Raw genomic sequence first — 6945 nt, forward strand, 5'->3', positions numbered from 1 at the left:
TATTATTCTGATCCATTGTTGCAGGGATGGAGCTCATAGGCCAGTGCCTATTTTGGTAATCTGGCACTGTCTGTGGGTGTCAGACTGGGAGAAGGAGCGGGGTTTACATCCAAGCTCAAAGACCTACTCTTGAACAGAGTCAACATTTAAAGTGCAAAAAAAGCTGTGCATATTAAAAACACACATTTTAGTTATTTTAATACCTTATTATAATATTTGCACTTCTCAGGGATAATTGCACAGTCTGAAACATTGGTGGGGATGGCACTATTCCCTGGTTTCTCAGAAAAGAGAAGTCCATGTGGCGGATTTATATGTATGCGCAGAATTGGGGCCCCCAAGTTATTAGTATGCATTGTTAACTGAAAGGATATATTTGAATTCTACTTGTTTAGTTTTTTTTCAGTTCTCCTACCCCCTGGCATCTTAAATATACACCTTTAGGTGCCAGGCGAAAAAGTTTCTCTTTAATCAGGCCTTTGGCTGTTTGACATCCAATGCCCTTTTAAATGTGTTGTGGCTGGGGCGGGGTGTTTTTTTGTTTGTTCTTATCTTCATTATGTATGTTGTTTTAAAATTGTAATTTTATGTTGCAATCCACCCTGATATCTATGGATGAAGGGTAGTATACAAATGTAATAAATAATAATAATAATAATAATAATAATAATAATAATAATAATAATGCTCTCCAATTAAGGTCAGTGCAGGCTGGTCCTTTAGAGTGGGGGCCATCAGCGTAGTGCCCCTGAATAGGGGTGCCAGACTCTGAGCTTTTTTTTTTTTTTAAAGTAAGTCTCCAACCTTTCTAGAAAGAAAGTTATGAAGTATATTGTGCAGCCAACCTTCTAAGCTGTGGATTGTGAACCTAACACAAATGCTGAGATTACTACAGTACAACTCAGATCACTTGATGGAGTTCGGACCCACCCCCTCCACTTCCAATGCCAATTAACTTTGAATCCCTGCGACGGGGTGAGCTCCCGTTGCTCGGTCCCTGCTCCTGCCAACCTTGCAGTTTGAAAGCACGCAAGTGCAAGTAGATAAATAGGTACCACTTCGGCGGGAAGGTAAATGGCATTTCCGTGTGCTGCTCTGTTTCGCCAGAAGCGGCTTAGTCATGGCCGCATGACTTGGAAGCTGTCTGTGGACAAACGTCCGGCTCCCTCAGCCTATAGAGTGAGATGAGCTCACAACCCCAGAGCTATCCGTGACTGGACCTAACGGTCAGGGGTACCTTTACCTTTACTAACTCCTCCACACCTTCACTTACTCATTATTAAATTTATTCGGGTTTCCAAGCGACCCACATTGAAAAATATATATGCAGAAATACATTATACCATAGAAAAGGGGGAAGCTAAATCGCATAACACATTGATATTCAATATAACCTACTGGGGGAAGAAGAAACTAAACACCTGCCCCCACATAAGGGTGTTAGAAAACATTAGCAGCATGCAAACAGTAAACGTAACAACACTCCCACCCACTAACCAGTGCTTAAAAATAACAACTCAACATCAGTACCCCCTGCCTAGCTCAAAAACAATTCACATCAATCCAGCATTTTATTTTTTTTTAATCTCCCCACACCACCCAGAAGTGCAGTGTCAGGGCCAGCTGCTGTAAACCAGTGAGGGGCAGGTTCTCCAGAGATAGCCTGAAACCTCTCCTCTCCTTTCAGAGACAGCAGTACCAAAAGCAGAGCAAGAGGGGAGGACCGGTACGGAATAATAGCACCCACCATTTATTTATTTTTTTGGTATTTTAAAAGCACCTTTGTTTACTTTTTTATTTTTTCTGCTTCATGTTGCTGAATGGAAATATTTCCAACAAAATATAAAAATTAAAAAAAAGAGAGGCCCCATAATCATGTTGCCACCCTCTGGACCCATTTGTCTCGAGAGACTTCTCAGACCCTGCGCAACTGGTTTCTGTAACACTTGTGGAATCGCACCCCAGCTGGCAGTTTTAAGAGCGTATTGTGTGCTAGCCGGTGGAAGAAATTTATTTTCCATTTTGTAGCTTGAGCATTGGGGGGTGGGAATGCAAGCACTTCGGCAGCGAGAATGATCCCCGGCAACTAATGAGTAACAATTATGCGTTTACCACATGCCAAATGTAAATGGGCAGGATACACGGTCACCCTCCTTTCGCATCTCCTTTCCTTAGGCAGTTACTGAAATGCTTTTTTGAGGGAACAAGAAAGTCAGAGATTCCTCTTTGCGAACTGTACTGTGGTGCCCGTTGTTTCTGCAGCCTATGAAATCTTAAGGGATGCTTTTCAGTCTCCATATGGAGGTCATGAAAAATACACTTCTGTATAGCGGACGTGTAATCAGAACTGAGCAGAGATTTTTCTATGTGGTCAGGCAGCAAAAAAACCAACAATTTTACAGACGCCGCAGCTTACTGTGGAGACTCCAGGTGGTGGCTGTAACATTTAAAAATGGGCTCTCGGAGTCCTACCCTATCAGCACATTTTACAAGCGACTTAATTTAGCATATGCCCCGCACACTTTGTAAGAACACACCGGTCAGCGACTTCTTATGTTACGTCAGGCCTAGTCCCCCCTCACCCATTCATTTAAACTTTTCAAGTTTATACATTTCACCAATTTTACAATCATTTTAACATTTCAAAACTTGGCTTCTTTCCCCTTTCCTGCAGTTCCTTAAATTTGTTTTTAATATCTTCTGCACATCCAAATTAACTTAATTTACTCATTTATTCATCTTCTTTAACTAAATACTGTATACTCTTACGAAACTGCAGGTTATTACAATAACCCAGCCAATGTTTTTTATCTGTTTATAATTTATCTGTAAATATTCAATAAACCACTTCCATTCTTTTATATATATATAAATTGTTATCTTGATTTCTTACTTTTTCAGGTAACTTTCGCCATTTCTGCACATTCCATAAGTTTTTGTAAGATAACGTCATGCCTGAATTTATTAGACCTGGTTGTCTCATCAGCATATTACTTTGGTACGATGCAGATCTGTATCTACTCTGCATTATTTTTAATTCTCTCTCTCTCCCCCCCCCCATCATTGGGCAAACATAGAAGCTCTCCAGTTTTTATCAGTTAGTTTCATACTTTCCTCCACTAAATTTGGCAAGCATAATAAAGGCACTTCTTCAAATTTACATGCTGGACAGGCAGAGATACTCTTTATCTACTCGCTCAGTTAAATTATTCTGGCTTCTCCCCCTCTGCCCCTTCAGATTACACTGGGTGTGAAACACTGACTGCCTGAAAGATAAGATTCTGAAGGTTTTAAAAATGCAAATAATATGCTGAGATTTCTGGAACCCTTCTAAATGCCAAGCACTTACTGGTGCATGCCTGCTACACTCTCCCCTAAACTGATGCCCTCCACATACTGCCAAGCCATGGTTAAAACAAATCAAGGATTTTTTTTTTTAAGCCAACAACTCTGAAACCTATGAAGTGTCTTCGTACTGAGTCAGACCATTGCTTTGTCAAGCTCAGTATTGTCTACACTGACTGCCAGCAGCTCTTGAGGGGTTCAGACACGGAGACTCTCCCAGCCCTACCTGCAGATGCTGAGGACTAAATTTGGGACCTGCATAAAAGGGAGATGTTCTGTCACTGAGCTACTGCTGTTCCCTGTGAGGTTCAGATCATGGTTTGTTGGCAGTAAACAAACCATTGGTAAGCTGCGTGGGTGGTTTCTGTGTTCAGACATAACACGAATCCATAGTTTACTAAACCTCGATTTAATGTTATGTGTGCACCAGGCTTCTGTGAAAAGATGTACTTTCCTTTATCTGTCCTGACACTCCCACAATTAAGCTTCCGAGGGGGAATAAAACAACTGAGGAGGACATTTTAAGACCATGTGGCAAGGTGAAACTAACATTGTTTTTAGGAAAAAAAATATAAAAAAAATATTTACATATAAATTCCAGATTCCAAATTTGTTATATATTTCTCTTTAAACTTTGACTTTCCATCTTTCCTTCCATGCTGTTCATAATCCTATCTAATTTACATACTGCATTATTCACCTAAAACACAGTGCTTTTTTTCTTAAAAAAGATGTTTAGGGGTACTCTCATTTCCCTACTCATATTGAAATATTGCCCCTCAACGAGGCCAAACTTAGATTCACAAAATGTTTAGGGGTATGCATCCCCCTGTGTCCCCCAGAAAAAAGCACTGCCTAAGACATATTCTTATGTTTCATATATTGTGAATTTTCTACTTCTCTCATATTTCACATCCTGCTCGCAATTTTGCCTGGTTATGATATTTTTTCAGATGTTCCAAAAAGGGCTTCCGTTCTTCCATAAATCGTCCATCATGTTGGTTTCTTATATTTTGCTGTTAGTTTCACCAGCTCTGCAGAGTCTATTAGCTTTAAAGTCCATTTGTTGTTGTTTTCTTTGCTTTCCGGTCCTGCGCATGCAACATTTTAGCCGCTCTTGTTGCATACATAAATAAGTTAATCGTCTTTTATTTGGGTGTGTGTGGGGGGTGAGTTCTTTGAGCCTGTTATCCCTAATATAAAAAGGCTTCAGGTTTCGGGGGGGGGGGAGATTACCAGTTTAAGAAGGTGGTGAAACCAACATTGTGAGTCAATTTAGAAGAAACAGGATTTGCCAAGCACTTGATAGCACACAGCACATGGTTGAGAGGTTGCTGGAAACAAGCTGAGGATGTGATTGCAGGCTCCCCACTCCCTTACACAAGATAATATTCATTTAATATGCCTCATGTGAAATAGTCCTAATTCTGCTGCAGCGTGATATTGGGGCGGGACGGGCCTGCAACCATAGAGCCACTTCTGCCCTTCGGAGGAGGTGGGGTTGCGGGCTTCACGGTTCCTCCATGCGTGCGCGGTGAGTGGAGGCCAGCCCCCGCGTGATTGGAGGGATTTCCGGCCGCATCACCCCCTGGCCAGCCAATTGGCTGGCTCAGGGGGAGTGGCCTGCCCTGTAAAGGCAGGACGCAGCCGGGGAATCTCCCTCTTTGCCGCTCATCAGGTGTTCTGTTTTTCCACCCTCCCGCCCTATAAGGTTTCCGTTCTTTGACCTTGCTATGGACCTTGGTTGGTCACCATTGAGGGGCCTGGTAGGAATTTTCCACTTGGCAAATTGGCACCAGCCACTTGGTTTTCGCCTACCTCGTAGCAAATCGTCACAACTTTCTGGGTTTTGGCGGTTAGGCATTGCTATATTTCTGTAGATGGAAGAGGGGAGGTAATGCCATCACCTGCCCCGAATATTGAAGGGTAGTCTGGGAAAGGATTCCGGGGGGCATGGCCCTGTCCGAAGCCTAGAGAGGTGAGGGCCTAAGGCACGCCCTCTATCGGTGACCCCAGGGGAGCTCCTAGTTGATGTGCATCAGCAGGACTCCCTCTACTGGTGGTTAACCCTTCCCAGACTTCAAGTGGATTGGCTGAAGTCAGATAGGACTAAGCCAATACTGCTCATCACCTGTAACCAATAAAGTTGTGGCCTTTTTTAGCCCATTAACCTTAATAATTGTGTCATGAGTCATTATTTCTACTGGGGGGGGGGGGCGCGGGAACTCTCCACACAACCCTTTAGCCTCCCCAAATGGCCACTGAGGCCATTTGTACGAAGCATCACTCACCCACCCAAGAGCTGACTCCTTAAATGGAATATTTCAAAGGCACAATTGGTAGCCTTCCAGAATAACAAGCAGGTGTTTAGTATTTGTTCCTCCCGCCCATTGTGTTCCTTTCCTTCAGGGAGATGCATCACCTCTTGCTGTTCTGTTTATGCAGTTCTTGACACAATGAGGTTCCGATCTTTGGCCTCTTTGTTGCTGAAATACTATTAATAATCACGATACGTCTCCTTTAAAGCCTGTGTTTACGGTGGGAGGGAAGCTAGTCACTCTGTTAGACTAACAAAGGAAACAACCTTTTCAAAATCTTAGGAAATTAATTATGGCCTTCAGTTTTATTGAAATACAGGGCTGTTTTACAGCATGCTGTTATAAACAGCTGTGTGTACTTTTTTCTTCTTCTTTATGCATATTTGCAGTTTTCCTACTTAGTTATTAATGCTTGGAGGAATAGACACAGAGCAGAGGGACGTGTAGAAGGAATCGAAAACTTTAATTCTGTATATATTCTCATGTAAAATAAAGCAGCTTCGACAAGAGGTTGCACTCTGAGGAAAAAATGTCAGCTAACTTTAAAATTACAACTTGAGGCTGCCAACCTATACATACTTAGCTGAGAAGTAAGCCTCACTAAACTCAGCGAGACTTACCTCTGAGGAGACACGTATAAGGTAATGCTGTAAGTGATGCTTTCATTGGAACATTGTTCCTTCTTTCTTACTTTTGCAGGCCAGATTCATCCCTCCTCCCCGTCAAGCTGGGTAGAAGAAACATTCTATTCCAGCGTGACTTGTAAACTCATAGCTGGAGCATTTTTAAAAAATATATTTACAATTTTGCTATACAGTACATGTTGCTGGAATCCTTATTGTTCTTCTATATTACATAAAAAAACCCAACAGATTTCAGAAAGCAGGGCAATATCCACCAACAGCAATGGTCCTGGGAATCTGGAACTATACATATTCAAACTATATCACCAAATGCTTAATAGCCTTTGGGACGAGCCATTAATTGCCCTCGGTTTCTATTCCCCATTTTTAAATACTTTCTACAGCATAGCATGTTTAAAAGTTAATAACCGGGAAAGTAGATGAGGTCCATCTGGAGGCCTCGTGTGGCAAACATTTTGTAAAGTGACTTAAATGTGCCCCCCACCCCCCCTCTTGCATTTTGGTACCCAGAAGACCTCATATGGGAAGAGGTTAGGGGACTCAATCCTTCACACGCATCCATCACTTATTATCCCTAGTTTGCACAAATCAGGACACATCTGCCTTTGAGATGACACATTATCAATAGCTGCTGAAGT

The sequence above is a fragment of the Podarcis cretensis genome (genome assembly GCF_951804945.1).
Source record: "Podarcis cretensis genome assembly, chromosome: 3".
Classification (NCBI taxonomy): Eukaryota; Metazoa; Chordata; class Lepidosauria; order Squamata; family Lacertidae; genus Podarcis; species Podarcis cretensis.